Here is a 20,181-nt window from a genome sequence, read left to right on the forward strand (position 1 = left end):
GCCTTGTTTGACCATGAATTTTGTTTTACTATTACGATTACGATACAAAAATAATCAATTAAAAGGGAGAATTTTTTGAGACAATCAATGTGTCCCACGTATATATTGGAATAAACAATATTTTTGTAAATACATTGATGATGAGATATCCCCATGGGGTTTGAGAATACAAATCTTTCCCACGATTTATAAAATAGATCCAACTTTCAAACTCCAATGGGAAGCTAATCTTCAACAATGTTCCACCACAATGATGCAGATACTGTGCTCTCATTATACGAGTGAGCTAAATATCATTGATAGTGAGATTCAAAAACTCCACGAGGAAAATGGTAAGGCGGTCTCGCATGAATCCTTCTCAGATCGGGAAAATACTTTAAAAACTAATCTGTAACAATATGTAGCCAACTTGATACAAAACAAAGAGAGGAAATTTATGCGAGACAAGCTGGCCTATGATAATAATCAGGCATACAATTGGACATCCAATCGTAATAGTAAAACAAAATTCATGGTCAAACAAGGCAAAATTAGGACTAATGCTTTAGAACAATCAGACTCGGATATGTCTTCTAACTCATCTGTTTCCTCTTCCTCTTCACAGATCACGGCTACCACAAAATCGGGTAAGAAAACGCGTCACACTAAGCGCACCAATGACAATGAAGGAAATTCTAAAACCAAATCAACTCCTTACACATTAAATACTTCTATTCACACTAGAGCATCAGCAGCTAAAGCAGCTTCTTTGGTAAAATCAAACACTTCTTCCTCACTTGTGTATCATAACGCAGGGCCCGACTCACAGGCACCCGCGGTCTCGCCTCAACTAAATGAGGGGCGGGCCGCGGTTGCCACTGAGTCGGGTTTTCGCCCCTATTTTCAGTCAACCTGTTCCCAAAGCGTCGGATCAGGTCACGAACCACTCGAGGCAGATCAAAACCCCTTTGAAATAATTAATTTATCCTCTAGTTTACTCACAGAAGCCCAAATCTCCGTATTAAGATTGGGCCTTTCTTTTTGCCCTACACAACTTATTGACACGTTTGAATTGGTGAAGGACACATATTTATTTGCTCGAAAACGTATGTTCAAAGTAATTTTTGATAAACCACAAAATCCTGGACAAGATTTACAACAGGCTAATATACCTTTGGAGGGATTAAGCCTCTCTGAGGTGAAAGCTATTGAGGAACTAATGGAACTATGGGATGAAGGAAGGATTGATGAAATAGATCTTGAAGAGGCATCATTGTTGTCCTCGGATCAAAATCTAGAGCCTTTAGAGGCCACACAATCTGAGATTCCCTATACTTCATATATAGCCAAAGAATACAAATCCAAATCGACGAAATTTCCAATTCTACAAAATAATCCCAACATATGGGCATTTGTGCAACAGGTTACAAAAGAAATAATCAAAACGAGATGGGTGGGACAAAAACAATCTAATTTAACCCAACAACAAAGGTTGAAATCCAATACGGTCATTATGATTAAAACTAGCCGATAAAGGGGGTAATCTTGTAATAATGGATGTTACACAATATGAAAAAATGGTTTTAGACCTATTAAATAATAAACAATGGTATCGAAAAATTCCAGCAAGCCACATTGGACATATCAATGCCCAATTTGGCAAGCTTATTGAATTAGGGTACAGACAAGGAACAATCACAAAAAAGACTTGGGAATATTTACATGTTCCCAATCCTAAAACGCCAACAATGTATGCTCTACCAAAGGTGCACAAACACCCCCTGAAACCACCAGGCCGCCCCATTGTTTCGGGGAGAGGCTGTTTGACTGAGCATGCTAGTGCCTTGGTGGATGACTTTTTACACCCCTATGTGGAGGGTTTGACATCTTACTTACGTAACACCTCCGACCTATTGCGGGCCTTGGATGGAGTCTCGATATCAGAGGGGACTTGGTTAGTAACTTTGGATGTGGAGGCTTTGTACAACTCGATCCCCCATGATTTGGGGGTTCAGGTTGTCGAGAGCTTCATTGTGGAGGGTGGGGGATCCCACCTAACTATATGAGGTTCATTTTGGATCTCCTACGTTTCATCCTCACCAACAATATCTTTATGTTTGGGCGCTCCCATTACCTCCAGGTGCAGGGGGTGGCTATGGGGACTAAGTGTTCTCCCTCATATGCCAACCTGTACCTGGGGGGATGGGAGCATCAAATTTTTCGTCAGGAAAATCTTCAGAGATTTTTTGATTTAATTCCAATGTGGCAGAGATTTATTGATGACATTTTTTTCATTTGGACAGGCAATGAGACAGACTTAGCCACCTTTGTGGATCTATAGGGGGTTAATTCCTTCAATCTTAGATTCACCATGGAAAAAAGCCTCTCCAGAATAACTTTTTTGGATGTACAAATCTTCGCTGATTTGGGAGGTGAGATCCAATCCACTCTCCACCGAAAAACCACCGCGGCTAATTCGCTACTACATGCATCAAGTTCACACCCGTCCCCTCTGATATCGAGCATTCCCTATGGGCAGTACCTTCGTCTCAGACGTAACTGTAGTAATCAAGAAGACTTTGCTCTGAAGGCTAGGAAACTAAGGTTGCGCCTACGCCAAAGGGGCTACAGCAATAAAAGCCTAAAAAGGGCATACACGCAAGCTAGGAAACAAAACAGGGCCGTCTTAATACATGGTCACAGACCACCTAAAACGGCCTCTGGTGTTAGATTCATTACTACATTTAATGAACAACACTCGCAAGTAAAAGGGATCCTTCAGAGATATTGGTATCTTCTGAAGGGGGATCCAGTATTAGCTAAACATCTTCCGGATCACCCGGGAATCACCTACAGAAGGTCACGTTCTCTGAAGGATTCCCTAGTCCAGAGCCACTTTACCCCTCTCCCAACAGTGGGAAAAAAACGAAAGGGATGTGCTCCCTGCCACAAATGTGGTTTTTGTAGGTACCTACATGCATCTGGGTCTATATTACTGCCTAATGGTCATTTGTTCAAACCCAAATTCGCAGTGACGTGCCAATCGGTGGGCATAGTGTATATTATGATTTGCCAGTGCGATGCCTTTTATATAGGCAAAATCAAGCGTCCCTTTTTCCACCGCATCAGGGACCATGTGTCCCTGGTGCGGGGGAAAAAGATGGAGACTCCAATCAGTCGACACTTTGGTTTACATCATCAGTTTAATGACAACCTCATGCACTTCTCCCCACTGGAATATGTCCCCCCGGGAGAAAGAGGGGGTGATTATAATCATATTCTCTTGCAACGAGAGACCAGGTGGATATTCAATCTAGGAGCTACTCGGTCTCCAGGGCTCAATGATGCGTTTAGTTTCAAGCCTTTTCTCTAAATTTAAATTTCAAGCAAATTAGCCATGACTCAGGATGTATATAGAAAAAAAAAATTTTTTTTTTTTTGTGTTTGTGTTTGAGTTTGTGCCTGTTTTCGTTTTTGTTTTTCCTTTCTTTCTGCCCCATAGGATGTGAGTATATTTCAATACACATTTGTGATCAATATGATTTTTTTTGTATATCAAAGTTTAATGAATATTGTTTATGACTTTGAATTGCCATGAGGAGCCTTTATATTTTCCTTCTTAGTGAGTCTGTACGGGCGCCCCGGGGCAAGATTGACTCACAGCTTATTTAGCCAATTATAGGCTTTGCCAGCTTGCCCCTACTCTAAGTGAGAGGATTTATTTTCCCTCTGTCTGCAATTTCCTTTTTGCCATCCTTTGGAACCGGGGAATTTTCAGAGGTTGGCAATATTACTCTGCCATTCATTTCCCCGTGCTCATGCAGCTTATTTATCTGTCTGGTATACGATTAGGTATACTGCCCATTTCCATCATGGTCGCCTGCGTTTGAAAGACGCTGTTGTCGTTATCAGCGCAGGTGCAGACAGACAATGGTGGGCAAAGCCTTGACTCTTGCCATTTTCCAAAATGGCCGATGCGCTGTAATGACGTAAACTACGTCCTTCGCGCATGCGCAATACCACACGTGCGCGCAGCAAGGAAGTCCTTTTTGAAGACAAGCCACGAGATAAAACGCCAGCCCCGTCAGTGCCAACTAGGCAATTGACGGAGAGGGATCCCCTGGACACTCGGAAGTGGACTGAAACTTAACCAAACTGGTTTAAACATCGTTTTGAAAACAGGTATGAGCCTGAAATTTGTGTGGGACTTAGAAGATTTTCTTCTAAGTTCAGCTGGGTAACTTCACCCTGATTCCAAGCCCAATGATGGTATTCATTGATGAAAGATTTCTTCTTTTCTCTTGCTTTAGATCTGCATAGGTAAATGCTTTTTGCCTCAATATATATTTTTCAACTATATCTGACAACACTCGGATGATCTTAAAATTACTTGTCGTTTGATACCCCCAAATTGGCTCTAATACAGTTACTTCCTGGACACTTTCCAGGTACGCCTTTGATCCGATCACCACTTGCTAATCAATTTCAAACTTAGAAATTTATATGTATTTTATTTTTTTTCTCGTGCCTCTACAGACTCCGGGGGAATGTCAAGGCTCCTCAATGGCGTTCTTACTATATTTCGTGAATATGTTGTGATTTTCTTCACTTATCAACAACTGACTTCAATACTGTGACAAACAAATACTTTATAAAAACCCAATTGTAATCCCCAAATTGGAGAATCTTGTTACTACCTGTGTATGCTTACAATATTGGAGTTTATCCAAAAATGTAATGTTTTATAATCACTTTGTTGTCTACTTATAGTTATGTCCTTGTCCTGATAAATTTAACTGTTAAAGTACGAAGCTGTCCTGGTCAAGTGAGATCAGAGCGGATGCGTTATTTCAATAAATTGAATGTGTGCTTTGAATTTTGTGGGACACATTGATTGTCTCAAAAAATTCTCCCTTTTAATTGATTATTTTTGTATATTTTCAGTTTTTCTATATATCGGTGCATGCTGCAATGTCCTGAAGAAGCTCAGAAGAGCGAAACATGTAGAAAGAAATAATGCAGCATAAATAATATACAAATGTGGTAATATGTGGAGTTCTGTATGATTCTGCACCAGCTTTTGTATACTTAGATTTGCCATATTGTGTTTACATGAAAAAATGTTCCTTTCTTGGAAATGCTTTTGTATATTTAATAAAACTTTATTGATTTTTATCTACGGTCTATACATTTGGTACCGTCTTAAAAATCCCGGGGGTTGGTTACCCTCCAGTCCCCTGCTAGCTTCTTTCCCATATCTTTAAATATGTATATTACAGTAGTTCCCTGAGTCACCCTTAACCTATTTGTTTGCTCCGTGTACTCCAGTTGGATTTTTGTTTGCTGTTACCCATCCCTCTGTTGGACATCCCACTGGTTCTAGAATACCTTATTATGTATCCTGTAATGGACAACTAAGAAAATAGGATTTTTGTTTGACCTAAAAAAATGTTTTTTTCTTGGAGTACATTACAGGAAACTGCTCCCTACCCATTATTTTTATGATCCACATCTGTCATTGCTTGTTACTAAACACATAGTGGTAGTGCGATGGGTTATACTGGGCTGTTCTTACAGATTTACTTTGCCCTAGACTAATTTTCCTAAAGGTGGCAGTATAACCCATTGATTCCAGTATACTTTTGCTGGATCATGTACTCCAACAAAAGGATTGCACAGGTAAAAAAAAAAAAAAAATCCTATTCTTTTCAGTTAAATGTGTTAGCCCACTCGCTTCTTATTCTACTCCAGAAGTGAGAATGCCATAATTCTCAGTTTTCATCTATCTGGGAGTTTGGGGTGTTTTCCACACACCTATGAGTGCATTTTCTATCATGAAAATACATACAAATCTATCAGGAGCAGTGGAAACCTTAACAATAGCCACTGCAGGTGTTCAGACCCAAGAAGTCAAGTGTATAGATCTTCAGCATGTACCAAAACCTGAAAAAATTGTTTTCAGTAGATTGACCATATTAGTTTTTAGTAGACTGACCCTTTAACAGACTGTTTTGTGAACTATCATACACTATATTTTTATATTGAATTCATTATATCTTTAAAAACAAAACAAAAACCCAGAAAAACTACCTTTGATCCATATTAATTGTTCCGGCCATTGAATAATATATTTTCTTTTTTCTATGCAGCCAGTCCCTAGTACTCTGTACCTTTTTTTACATGTTATGCATGGGGCTTCACTGTATTGAAGAGAAACCACATGCAGAACAATGACCAGAATCCAGCACTTATGTGTCAGATCCCTGGTCTTCTGCCATACACTAGGTTAGTATTATAGGGGCTAGCAGGGAGTGAAGGCATCTCTGTGAATTAAAAGCATTATAGATATAATTAATTATATCAAACTCAATGATTAGGGCAGTTAGAGTCATTGTTATTACTAATTTTGATGGTGGTTTTGGATGTGTGATTATGAAGCCTCATACTTGTCCTCACACAAATTATGGGACTGTACACCAACTTCTTCGTATAACCTGAATAAAGCCAAATGCAAAGCTCTTCTATGGAATAAAGTTTTAGAAAACAAATGGGTATGTATAAAGCTAACTTAATTTCAAGTTAGTGCTTTTGTAACTTCGCTGACCCCTAACATGGTCACTTTAATACAAATTAGTGAACACAGAAGAGCAAATGCATAAAAGTTTGTTTTGGGCCCTTTTATTGATATACTGTCCCATAATTTGTATGAGGACAAGTATGAGACTTCATAATCACACATCCAAAAATATTCAATAAGAATTGGTAATAACTATGAATTAAACTACCCTTTTTTTTTTTTTTCCCATAAACAATTTTTATTCAAGAAATATGCAGACATACAAGTAATGCACATGCAGTTGTATTCCAAAGTACAGTGTACAAAAGGTTATTAACAGTGATATAAGAAAACTGGTTAACAAAAGAACACACAAACATGTTGCTTGTAAGGCATGCTAATAAAAAAAACCATTCTGGGAGCTGGACCTAAGTCTAAGGCCCCTGCTTAATTAGAGTGTCAATAGTTGTGCAAACCAAAGATAACACACACACAACACAACACACACCCCCCCCAAAAAAAAAGGGGGGGGGAGGGATACAGACCAATAAATGAGGAGGGGAGGAGTAGGGAGGGGGGGGAGTTTTCTCTCAACTCTGCGCTCCCCGCATCCCGCCGAACCCGACGGAAAGCCATGGTTGGAGCTCCGGAGAGGGGGGTGTTTCCACTCCAACTACCCTCTCCCAGGGCCCTTAGATTCCTAGAAGGGCAGGTTTAATCCATGCCAACTTTCCATTTCATGAGGGTGGGCCCTCTCTGAGAGTTTTATAAGCCTGAGAGTATTTGAATGACAACCAAGGGTGCCAAGTCAATGCGTAGGAGGACATTTTATCTAACGCTGTATGTATGATTTCTTCCATAGCTGCTGTCTGATTGATACGATTTGTCCATTTCGAAAGAGTCGGGATGGAAGTGGTTCGCCAATGCTTAGGGATACATAGTCTGGCTGCGTTAATCAAATGAATAGCTACGGAGGACTTGTAGTGCTTTTTGGGAATTTCTGTAAGGTGGAGCAGATACTGGGCAGGGTCAAATTCTAGTGGAAGCTCTGAGATCATTGACGCAACTTCGTGGATTTTTTTCCAGAATGGCTGGATTGCGGGGCAAAACCACCAGATGTGGATCAGGGTGCCACACTCCTGACCGCAACGCCAACAATGCTCTGGAATGGTGGGTGAGATCCTATGTAATAAATCCGGAGTTCTGTACCACCGCGTCCTCAGTTTGTAGCCGTTCTCCTGTATGGTGGCGTTAATTGTACCCTTATGGAGGAAGAAATTAATTTTTTCCCACGAATCATCCAGAATCTCTCTGCCAAGGCTCCCCTCCCAGAATCTCCTTTCCCGCTGTAGGCTCTTTGGAATGGGCCCATTCTGGCAGGTTAGGTAGGGACGTGACGGGGGAAGTGAGGGAGAAAAGCATATCGTCTGCAAACGCAGCAATCTTGAATTCCTGGTCGTGTACTTTAAACTACCCTAATCATGTATAGTGTATTTAATTCAAGGGGATCCTTTCATTCCCTGCTAGCCCTTATGATGCTACTTAGTGACATTAGGGCTAGTGGCAGGAACCACGTTGCATAGCGTGAGACCAGGAACTCGATATTCCCATAGGTGTTGAATTTTGAAGATTCTTCTAAATGTGGTTTCCATTCAATACAGGGGAGTCTGGAAACAGGGGGAACATTTTTGAATATTTTGAAGGGGAAGGTGGTTTGGGCTAGAATTATGGGGTTGTCCTATCAGGTAGTGGGGGTTATGTGGCCAGGCTGTGTAAAAGTCTCACACATGTGGCATCGCTATACTCAGGAGGAGTAGCAGCATGTGCTATGGGGTGTAGTTACAAGTTTGCTTATACAGTGTGTGAGATATAACACACATTTTGCAAAGAATTGGAATGTCTTCTTTTCAAAATGGGGTAATTTGGGGGGGGGGGGTGTTGTCCTGGCTTGTTAGTGTCCCAAGAAATTAGACACTACATCAGTAGTACATCAGTACAGTACATCAGGCGGGATCAATTTTCAATGATTGCCACCATAGCCAAATAATATATACTTATTTGGGTTATTTTTTACCAAAAATATGTAGCAGTATAACTTTTGACCAACATGTATAAAGAAAAAATGACTAATTTGCTAAATTTTATAACCAAAACAAAGAAAAATTTATTTTTCACAACATTTTTGGTATTTTTTTATTTATAGCGCAAAAAATAAAAAACCCAGTGATGATTCAATACCACCAAAAGAAAGCTCTATTTGTGTGCCAAAAATGTAATATGGGTACAGTGTTGGATGACCAAGTAATTGTCATTCAAAATGTGAGAGTTATTTTCTATTGGGTTCAGGTCTGGAGATTGAATAGGCCACTTCAGGACCTTGAGATGCTTCTTACTGAGCCACTCCTTAGTTGCCCTGGCGTGTTTCGGGTTGTTGTCATGCTGGAAGACCCAGCCACAACCCATCTTCAATGCTCTTACTGAGGGAAGGAGGTTGTTGGCCAAGATCCCGCGATACATGGCCCCATTCATTCTCCCCTCAATACGGTGCAGTCGTCCTGTCCCCTTTTCAGAAAAGCAGCCCCAAAGAATGATGTTTCCACCTCCATGCTTCATGGTTGGGATCGTGTTCTTGGGGTTGTACTCCTCCTTCCTCCAAACACGGCAAGTGGAGTTTAGACCAAAAAACTCTATTTCATTTTCATACATCATGGGACACAGAATCAGGCTAATATTCATTACCTGCTGGTTTATACTTCATCATTAGGTGAATAGACACTGATAGACCAAAGGTCTTCAGATAGGAAGTGATCCCCTATATAAAGCCTCCCATACAGGAAGTTTTTTGGTGGATGGCACGGTTTGTCTGAGCTCTCTGAGCTCCAGGTCTCTAGTCCCACAAACAGTTCCAAAATGAATCAAGGGATTGAGCGATCGTATCCATTTGACACAGGCTTTTATGCTTAGATAAATGGTACCTGAGCCTCTCAAAGAAGACTCCAGATCCTCTGGGCGCTGGACCCTGCCGAGTGGAAATCCTGGACATTACAGCCCTAAGGAATTTCCTACAGGGTGCTGTACAGGTCCAAAGGAGTGGACCCTAAACATAAACCCTGTCCTTAAAGGTCCAAGTGACAGGAACCCGCTGTGAAGGGTGAAGATTGGGCCCTTAGTTTCTAAGTGGCCCTGCGCCTGGACGGGTAAGTTAAACCCCTTTATTTTATGGGGTGTCTCAGTAATTGTAACAATCAGTCAAGCTAGCTAAAAGCAGGACACCTGTGTGTGGTGACCATACGGGGGAGTTTTGGGCTGTCTGTGGGTGTTTGCAAAGTGTACCTTTTTTGCTTGTCTGGGTGTTTTTTTACCTGTATGATGGCCCCATTTCGCTTGGTTCGCCATGATGCACGTGCATTCGCATAAGCACAGCTGGAGTCAGCAGTTTGGCAGCCATGGCGCATGTGGCTTCGCCACACATGCACTGTAGCCCTTCTCTGGGCATGCAAAGATTTGTGTCATACGCAAATACAGTCGCACCCTTTCCCTGGGACCATGCACATGCATGAGCATGCACAGAACATTCCGGCGCACACCCAGCTTATTTAAGCTGTGTCGGCCAAGGTTGTGGTGCTTCCAGAAGGCAGCTGTGGGACACGCAGCAGGCTCTGAACAGACACTTGCAGTGGTTCCTTTTTCCTTACCGGGTCACGTGAGGTGTAACTTGGCAGGCTAAAGGTGCTTAGCAGGATTATTGCATAGGGCTTTGTGAGCCCTATTAAAGGGTCTCCCCTTTGAGGTGTTTTAATACTACACCCAAGTATTCTTTGTTTGCGGCTATTAAATGACTTCCAAAAAGAGGAGTGGGACTAACACCACAGGGAAGGGCACATTTATGTTGTCAGTAGTTCCTGATGATCCTAGTCATATTCCTAGTGTTGTATCTCCTGAAGGACCAAAGGCTTCCAGGCAATCTGAGCCGCTGCGCCTATCTGGTATTGTGCCTACAGTCAACGCTGCTATTTCACCCTCTATCACTAAGGATGAACTGTCCTCAGCCCTAGCCAGGTTAGAGCATAGGATTGCTGGCATGATTGCCTCCATCCTGCAGGGTGGCAGGAAGCGTGACAGACCCCCCTTCCCAGTGTAATGGATCTGCCACCTAGGGGTTAAAATAGTGCAGACTCATTTCAGTGATTGGTAACAGGCTGCCCTATTTAAACACCTCAGCAGCACTGTGTCTTTGCTGTCTGGTCTGCAGCTCATACCTGTTCCAGTGACTTCCTGTTCCTGTGATCCGATCTGTTTCCTGTGTTTGACCCAGCTTGTTTGACTACGATTTGATCTCTGCTATCCTGACCCTGGCCTGCCTTGTAACCACGCTCTGCTCTACACTGCTTGATATCCTGTTGCCGAATTTTGCCTGTATCCTGACCATTCTCTGCCTGTCTTCTATATCTACATCTGATCACCTGTTGTCTGACTACGTATTCAGTGTCTCCCCAGCTTTCCAGCCTACTTCCTGTTTCCTGCTGCACCAGCTGAACTGACAAGACCAAAGACGAACCAGGCACCCATACACCGCCAGGCTCTTGTGGCAACTGTTCCAACATCGGTGCCCCTTGAGCCAGGGTTGTACGAGACAGCCTTCCCACTGCACGTCAGGCTCATCCGGCAGGTACGTAACACCCAGAGTCTCCTAGTCTGGAGCAGGAATGAGTTGAGGATGGGGAAGAGCTTAAAGCTCAGAGTTGGGTGGTGTACCTGGCAGATGAGTCTGCTTCTGAGCAATGTGGACAAGAAGATATCCAGTCAATGTCTGCCTCTCAGTCGCAGAGGCTTTTAATTCTGACTGTGACCAAAATGGTTTGTTCTGCCTTTACGTTGCCTCTTGCAGAGGTGACTGAGTCCCCTGGTCCTCTTTAGCATTGCTGAGGCCTTTTCAGGTCGCACAGACTTTCTCGCTACACCCCCTGTTGGAACAGGCGGTGTATGCTGATTGGGAATATCCTGACAGGACTTTTTTTGCCTCCTAAAAGGTTTTCCCTTTTTTATCCCATGGATGAAAAGGTTGTTAAAAATTGGAGAATGCCAGCCATAGATGCAGCAGTCTCTTCATTAAACAAGAACGTAACTTGTCTGCTAGATAAAGCACAGGGCTTGAAAGACCCTGTTGACAAGAAATTGGAGTTATTAAAGGATTTTTCTTTTCTTTGGCCAGTTCTGCTATTCAGCCAGCTGTTGCAGCAATTGGTGTTTGCCAGTCCATAAAGGATCAGGTCAAAAGGCCTGACTGGCCTAACCAGGAGGATTATCTGCCTGAAAGTAAGACAGATATTCCTTGAGTGCTGTGTTTTGCTGGTGATGCTTTAAAGGATTCAATACAGCAGGTTTCTCATCTGGCTCACTTGTCTGTACATATGTGCAGACTTTTATGACTTAAGAAAAGGACAGCCGAGCTTCCTTGTAAAAATGTATTGACAGGTTTCCTGTTTCATGGGGAATGTTTATTTGGTGATCACTTGGACAAATATAGTGTCCAAGTGATAACTTGGTCAAAAAATGATTTCCAGTGGGAAGAGTTCTCTACTTCCTGTGAAGAAAAGCACAAGACATCCCTCATTTAAAAACCCAGGGACTGCTTCCTCAAATGTCTCAGCGTCAGGGCAGTTCCGCCTCCAACAGGGTGCCAGGGCCAGAAATGGCCTTGGGTCCAAAATTCTTCTAAACCCAGCACCAAGCCCTCCTTTTGAGGGGACGCCCCCACTCCATCAGGTGGGGGGAAGGCTGCTGCACTTTGCGGACATTTGAACAACAACAATTCAGGACGAGTGGGTCACCACAATTATATCTCGTGGTTACAAGCTGGAGTTATGGAGAGTTCCCCCTCAGAGGTTTCTAAGATCCAGCGTTCCCTCGGATCCTCCAAAAATACATTTATTGCTTCAGGCACTACATCATCTAGTGCATCAAGGAGTGATAGTAGAGGTTCCTGTAGTCAAAAGGGCACAGGGTTTTATTCAAACCTGTTTAGAGTTCAGAAACCAAATGGGGAGACCCAAGGTCCATTTTGGACCTAAGGTCCCTGAACAAGTATCTATTGATACAGTCCTTTCGGATGGAGTCTGTCCGATCAGTAGTAACCTCACTCTAGAGGGGAGAATTTCTAGCCTCCATCTATATTAAGGGTGCGTACTTACACGTGCCTATCTTGCAGCCTCATCAGAGGTTCATACGTTTTGCGGTAGAGGAGCATCATTTTCAGTTTGTGGCTCTACCCTTCAGGCTCGCTACAGCTCCCTGGGTGTTCACAAAGGTCCTAGCACCAGTACTGGGTCTTTTAAGGGCCCAAGGGATCCTGGTGTTCTGGTATCTGGACAACCTCCTGCTCAGAGATCACTCAGTACAGGCTCTTGAACAGAGCATAATATACACAGTGCGGTATTTGAAAAGCTTTTGAGACCAGCTCAAAATCTAAGGTATTTAGGTCGGATCCTAAACATGGTCCAAGAAAGAGTATTCTTGCCACCAGTAAGGATCTGTGCCCTGAGGGATCATGCGCTTCAAATAAGGGGCACCAGACAACCCTCCATTGGGCTCTGTATGAGTCTTCTAGGGAGGATGGTATCCTCCTTCGAGGCAGTGCCCTATGCCCAGTTCCATTCCAGGCCCTTACAACAAGACATCTTGTTGGCTTGGAGCAGAGGAAGAAAAGCCCTGGATTATCCAATATGCTTATCTCCTCGGGCATGCTTAAGCCTAAACTGGTGGTTTTAGGATCAGAACCTACGAAAGGGAAACTCCTTTCTCCCGGTAATTTGGAGAGTACTGACTACAGATGTCAGTCTCTCAGGCTGAGGAGCGACCCTAGACGGGCTTATAGCTCAGGGGAAATGGAGGGGGACAGAGCAGACCCTGCCCATCAACCTCCTAGAATTACGGGCAGTACGTCTGGCCCTACGATCCTGGACGGTGGAGCTTCAGGACTGCCCCATCAGGGCTCCGTCCAACAGTGCCATGGCAGTGGCCTATGTAAACCACCAAGAAGGTACCAGGAGTCGCTCAGCCCTGAAGGAGGTGATATATATACTAGCCTAGGCAGAGGGACATGTGGCAATTATATTGGCAGTCCATATCCCGGTGCTAGACAACTGGAAGGCAAATAACCTCAGCCGCAAGGAGATTTGCCCGAGGGAATGGTCCCTACACCGAGAGGTGTTCCAGGAAATTTTCCAATGTTGGGGATGGCCAGATGTCAACCTACTGGCATCCAGGTTCAACAACAAGCTACAGCAGTCTGTGTCTCGAACAAGAGATCCTCTAGCAATTTAAGCAGACGATCTGATATTTCCATGGAGCCAGTACTCCCTGGTTTATGCTTTCCCTCTGATCCCTCTACTTCCACATTTGTTGCACAGGATTCGGAGAGAGGGGGTTCAAGTCATTCTGGTGGCACCAGCCTGGCCCAGAAGACCCTGGTTCCTGGAGATTGTGAGACTGACAATAGGCGGGCCATGGACACTTCCACATTGCCCCAATCTACTGTCTCAAGGTCCTATAGTCCACCCCAATTTACAGTCTCTAGATTTGATGGCATGGCTATTGAAGCCAGGGTGTTAAAGAACCGTGGCATTTTGGGACCAGTGGTGTCTACTCTAGGGAATGCTAGAAAAGCTGTCACTAGGAAGATTTATCATAAGGTCTGGAAAACTTATATTGTTTGGTGTGAAGCCAGAAAATGGCATCCTCGGAAATATGTGATTGGGAGAATTCCCTCTTTTCTACTGTAAGCTGTGGAAATCAAATTGGCTTTGAGTACAATCAGAGGTCACATTTCGGCCCTATCATTATTCTTCCAAAGGCCTTTAGCCTCCCATTTACTGATCCAAACCTTTATGCATGGGGAAACTCATTTGCTTCCCCCCATTAGGTCACCTATGTGTCCTTGGGACTTGAACTTGGTGCTGTCTGTGTTACAGAAATAACCATTTAAACCTATTAAGGAAATTCCATTAGACTTGCTTTGTCATGCAAGCTAGCCTTCCTGATGTTGGAGTTGCTAGAAGGGTGTTGGAGTTGACGGCCCTTTAATGCAGGGAACCATACTTGATCCTTCACCATGACAGAGTCATGTTATGACCTGTTCCATCTCTTTTGCCAAAAGTGGCGTCGGGCTTTCATTTAAATCGGGACATTATTTTGCCTTTTTTTTTTTTTTTTTACCAGAAGGACCCAAGAAGGGGCAGACAGCTTCTAAAGCTTAATAATGAAATGTGATCTTGCGCATAGTGGTGATAGAAATAAACCTACATATAATGTGATATGAGGTAAGTATACAGTGATCCAAAAACTGGTCAATGGGACAAGATATACGATGGGTATCAAATGAGTCCTAGTCCATATATAAATACATGCTCATATAAAGTCCACTTATCAATAGTGTGATATCAAAACCCAACTCCCTTCTATAGTGGATATCCAATAGAAACTGAGCTCCCAGAACTCTCACCTCAATTCTGCAAACAAAAAGGATCCACACCAGGCCTCTATCCTTTTATCCATTCATCCTTCAATATGGCGTCCTCATCCAGGAATAGTACGCCAGGTGAATTCCAATATTGTACAAGCCGTGTCCAGCCAAAGCATGTAGAGGACTGTAATTTTTATCATAGGTACTGTGAGAGATGGAATCAGTACAGTTGGAAATGATCATGGAATGTGATTTACTCTTTGCCCATATGGTTCTGATCACAATTAAATAAATTACACTAGGTCCAGTGCATAGGAGGAAAAAAAGCTTTTGTTGTGTAATGTGAACACTTTTAGGTTGCAGCAGCAGGTTGATTTCGTTAGCACACCTTTTTTCACTTTGTTATACACTTGTTTAGTAATATACAATATATTTTTTCTCCAGTTAGTGGAGTTGCTTAGAAAAATGTTTTGGTAGCTCAAATGCTTCTCTCATTTTTTCTGTTATAGCTTCCAAAGCTTCCATTGCCGATTGGGTCGGTCAATTGGTCATTCAGGCCTATGGTCTGAGACATAAAGCTCCTCCCTTTAGGGTGAGAGCTCATTCTACCAGGGGTGTGAGACCCTTCTGAGCTTTTCACCATCAGGTATATGTGGCTCAGATTTGTAAAGCTGCTACCTGGTCTTCAGTACATACATTCACAACATTTTATCAAGTGGATGTTTGACAAGCCGAGGATTCGGCTTTTGGCCGCAGTGTACTGTGGGCTGCCGTATAAGTTCTGATGGCTATTGTTTGGCTGGGTGTCTCCCTCCCCTTGAGGCTATTTCTCTGGGATGTCCCAGCAGGTAATGAATATTAGCCTGACTCTGTGTCCCATGATGTACTCAAAGAAAATTAATTTACAGGTAAGTATGATGTAAAAATCCTATTTTTTGTCTCATCAGACCATATGACCTTCTCCCATTCCTCCTCTGGATCATCCAGATGGTCATTGTCAAACTTCAGACGAGCCTGGACATGCACTGGCTTGAGCAGGGGGACCTTGCATGCGCTGCAGGATTTTAATCCATGACGGCATAGTGTGTTACTAATGATTTTCTTTGAGACTGTGGTCCCAGCTCTCTTCAGGTAATTGACCAGGACCTGTCGTGTAGTTCTGGGCTGATCCCTCACCTTCCTCATGATCATTGATGCCCCACGAGGTGAGATCTTGCATGGAGCCCCAGACTGATGGAGATTGACCATCATCTTGAACTTCTTCCATTTTCTAATAATTGTGCCAACAGTTGTTGCCTTCTAACCAAGCTGCTTGCCTACTGTCCTGTAGCCCGTCCCAACCTTGTGCAGGTCTACAATTTTATCCCTGATGTTCTTACACAGCTCTCTGGTTTTGGCCATTCTTACTTGTTGGTAGGTGATCAAATATTTATGTCTTATACAGGTAATGAGTGTCTTATACAGGCAATTGCGCGGGCGTGCGATGTGGCTCCCAAACAAAATGTACGTCCTTTTTTCCCACAAATAGAGCTTTCTTTTGGTGGTGTTTGATCACCCCTGCGGTTTTTATTTTTTGCGCTATAAACAAAAATAGAGCGGCAATTTTGAAAAAAACGCATTATTTTTTACTTTTTGCTATAATAAATATCCCCCAAAAATATATAAAAAAACATTTATTTTTCCTCAGTTTAGGCCGATACGTATTCTTCTACATATTTTTGGTAAAAAAAATCACAATAAGCGATTATTGATTGGTTTGCGCAAAAGTTATAGCGTTTACAAAATAGGGGATAGTTTTATGGCATTTTTATTAATATTTATTTTTTTACTAGTAATGGCGGGGATCAGCGATTTTTTTTGTGACTGCGACATTATGGTGGACACATCAGACATTTTTGACACATTTTTGGGACCATTGGCATTTATACCGCAATCACTGCTATATAAATGCAGTGATTCCTGTGTAAATGACACTGGCATTGAAGGGGTTAACCAGTGGGTGGCAGTGTAGGGGTTAATTGTTCCTAGGGGTGTTACTAACTGTGGGGGACTGGGCTTTCATTTAGTGAACACTGATCTCTGCTCCAATCACATGGAGCAGAAATCGGCGTCACTAGTTGCTAGGCAGAATGGAGAAATGCTGTTTACAATAGCATTTCTTCATTCGACCGCCCCGTGAGACGATCGCGGGTATGCCCGCGGCGTTTGAGTCCGCGGGTCCTGCGACCGGACTCACGGGGGCCGGATGACAGGGCGGCAAATTTAAAGGGACGTACAGGTACGCCCATTTGCCTGCCCGTGCCATTCTGCCCACGTACATCGGCGTGCGCTGGTCGGGAACTGGTTAAAGAAAAAAGAACAGGTCTGTGAGAGCCGGAATTCTTACTTTTTGGTAGGTGATCAAATACTTATGCCATGCAATAAAATGCAAATTAATTATTTAAAAATCTACAATGTGATCATCCCAATTAGAAAGGTGGGAGAAAGAGAGAGGTTCCTATTTCACAGTGGTTCAATAGCTGGCTGCCCTTAGGACCCCTTATAAAGCAACTTCCTGTACTAATTAATAAGTAAACTCACAAAATTACCTTGAGATGGTACCTAGCACCTTAATAAATATCGAAATTTAAACCTACCTTCCTTATCTTTGGATTGTCGGCAGAGTTGAGGACAAGTAGGTAACATCTATCACACGCTATGGCTACGTAAAAACGTAGAAAGCTATTGGCTGACAGTTTTCCAGACTGCCTCTGAGTTATTGGCTTATCCATTAGTGCCTTCCCCAGGATTGGCCTTATCAAACCTTGGTATAAACTCTATTTCTTATCCTCTTAGGTATTTAACTACCCATATTCTTATGGCAGCCAGATTAACAATTATGAGGCACTGGAAATCTAATGATACACCATGCTTCTCTGAAACCGTCGATATTATTCAGTCTCACTGCACTGATGAGCTCATGTTGGCCTCCACTAAAGTGAATATGGCATTTGTTTCATGTAAATGGAAGCTGTGGACACAATGCTATAGAACCAAATACTTACCTAGAGGATCAATGTAGGTACTCTTCTATTAATTTGAGACAAGCTGTTAATGCTTTGACACTGTGGATGTATTCCCTTTGGCCTTTTTCTAAGAATCATATATATGCGTGGCACATTTCTCATATTTTGCTGAAATGCCATTCCTAGCTTTATTCCTGTTTAATTTCCAGATACTTTGTTTTAGTTTTTACAAAAGTGGAGAGTGCAAAATCGGGCTCACTTCTGCATAGAAACCAATCGGCTTCTAACCTCAGCTTGTTCAATGTAGCTTTGGCAATAAAACCTGGAAGCTGATTGGTTTCTATGCAGAAATGAGCCTGATTTTGTACTCTCCAGCTTTAGTAAATAAACCCCATTATAGGTCTTGATCTTTGGACTTCCTGTGGTATTTTAAGCTATTACTTCTTTATGTTTTTTATATTTTTAGAATGTTTCAAAGGAGAAGTGTATATTATACTGTGTTAAACCTTTTTTGTTGTTTCTTTTATTGTTACTATGCAAAGTTCAATAAAAAAAAAAGTATTAAAAGAAAAATATATATTGAAGTATTATTAATGAATACAAAACAACAAAATTAAATAGAATTCTGCCTACACTTAAGACATTAGGGCATCTGCTAATCAGATCTAAACTAAAAATTATCATAATCTATGACGCATAATTAAAACCCTTTCACATAGGCAGGACAAAACACTATAAAATATAAGTGCATGAACTCATTAGACTCTTATTATTAAAATGAAAATGTTCATAGTTGATTTCCGAAGTTATTCCTAAACCTTTAACATGATAAATCCGTTTAAATATTCAGATCCAAATGTATTCAGCTACGCAGTGCCAGTTCTTTGTATTGTCATTATAAGTTATTTGAAAGGAATATTTTTCTGTAATATCTATAATATTACCAGAGCAGCCACAGAAAATGATTTTTTTTTTTAGTAAAAGAGCATTTCATGCACAGGCATATATTATACAAGCACAAAACTGCAAATCATATTAAGATATATCTCTAACACAAAATAAAATATAATCACAGCAATCAGATCTTGAAGACGAACTTTAAATGGCCTGTGGGGATCTCTGGGATGGATTGGTTAGTTATCGTTTGAATATATGTAAAAGACAAGAAAAGAGAAACAGCGCCAAGGACTAAGTGTAGTAGTTTATTAGCTCTCATAAAACCAAGCATAATATGCACTTACAAAAAGTGATCCAAAAAGAGGCATGTATTGAAAATCCACTAGATGGCAGCTTTTTCCCAACCAAGGCACTTCCTTATGCAGGTAGCTTCTTGCCAGGAACCAGAAGGGCCGCTGTGGACCACATGGAGATTGTCAGGGTGCCAGAATGGCATGATGATGTTAGAAGAGGTGTGGCAACATGTTTCAGGGTGTTCTTGCCCCTCTCTCAAATATTTAATTTAGTGTGGGTGAGGTTAACCATTTGAACATACCCTGTCACCAACTTATAAAATCGGAGGTAAAAACAGAAATGTAAGTTATTTTAACTGTGTTGTTGTGAATCTGCTCTGTGATAACGCATTTGGCTGCTAGCAACTGAAGTTTGATATATCCAAACTTAAAATAATGTGAAACTGATGCAGCACCAGTGACAGTAAATATAACAAAAACACTGGTACATTGAACATAATGTTTCTGATATATTCACTGGTGCTGCATTTATTTCACAGTATTTCAATTATTTTAAGTGGTTACTTGCAGTGATTCTCCTTTCCATAAATTTATTTCACTTGCAATGTGCCTTTTGAATGTGCTCGAAAATTTGACTCCAGGAAGAGTCGATACCTTGTTTTTCTTATTTATGCTGGTTTTAAGTCCACTTTAAAGAAGCCATTGATCAGAAATGTAAACTAAAAACAACTGATCATATTTCTCTTTTAGCAAAGCCCAGAACATCATCATCTGTTTAAAGAGACCCTTTCATCAACTTATAAAATTGCAGATGAGAGCACAGAAAAATTGCCTATTGAAATGCTTACTTGCAGTGTTCTACCTTTCCATAAACAGATTTCTATTGACTTGTAGTAAACCTCTAAACTGTTCAGGAAGTGTCAATTCTATAGTACAACCCTACCCTTCTTGCAGCCCAGCAGACAGAGCTGTTACCTAAATGAAAAACTG

This window comes from Lithobates pipiens, unplaced genomic scaffold (assembly GCF_037356315.1).
Source record: "Lithobates pipiens isolate NorthernLeopardFrog02 unplaced genomic scaffold, aLitPip1_a1.2 Scaffold_8, whole genome shotgun sequence".
NCBI lineage: Eukaryota > Metazoa > Chordata > Amphibia > Anura > Ranidae > Lithobates > Lithobates pipiens.